Raw genomic sequence first — 911 nt, forward strand, 5'->3', positions numbered from 1 at the left:
TAAGATTTTGAATTTGAAATGAGAAGTACTTTTGCAAATAAGCGTTATGAGGGGCTCTATATAATTGAGTAAAAGGTTTCTGAGCATCGCTCAGAAAATAATTGAAAATAGAAACCAAATCATCACAACAGATCAGTTGCAGAACTTGTCATTGTTCCCAGTAATAATTTACATGACCAGAGTAGGGATAAAGAATACAAATAAAATTGATTTTTTAAGAGTAGTCAGACTTTTTATCAATAAGAAAACTATTTCTTCTCAGAGTCTATTTAGTTGGACATGAGAGAGTTTTAAGACTTGTGGATGACGAAGGAATAGAGTAGGAAATATGCAATATAGAGATGGATTGCAATTAAAAAAAACTGGAAAATTTATGTCAAAAATTCATGTTAAATGAACTGTAAATTATAACACATAATAACATATAAGCATACTCAACTTTAAAAAACATTCAAATAAAACACAAAAAACATACTGCAAGAAAAATATGAAAATATTCTGACAATTCCATGACTTTTCTCCTCCAATTCAGTGCATTTATTAAAACTTTATTTAACAATAAAATTATAGATTTCTTTAGGTGAGCATTGGGGTTGATGAGAAGAATGTAGTAGAAATTTTAGGATAAACTTATACCCTACACAAACAGAAGTGATCTTAATAATTTATTCTGCTCACAACTTGGCATTAGACTCTATCAGCCTCAATAGCATTTCCGATACATATAAGTGTACCTATTAGACTCACTTAGATTAGTTAAATTTTCTTTTAAAATGTGATTGTCCTGTAGTTGCATATTGATACCCTTTTTTATTGTTGTTTTCGTTGCTAGGTGCCATCGAGTCGATTCTGACTCACAGTGACCCTATGCACAACAGAATGAAACACTGCCCTGTCCTGCGCCATCCTCA

Source organism: Trichechus manatus, unplaced genomic scaffold (genome assembly GCF_000243295.1).
Source record: "Trichechus manatus latirostris isolate Lorelei unplaced genomic scaffold, TriManLat1.0 scaffold00304, whole genome shotgun sequence".
Classification (NCBI taxonomy): Eukaryota; Metazoa; Chordata; class Mammalia; order Sirenia; family Trichechidae; genus Trichechus; species Trichechus manatus.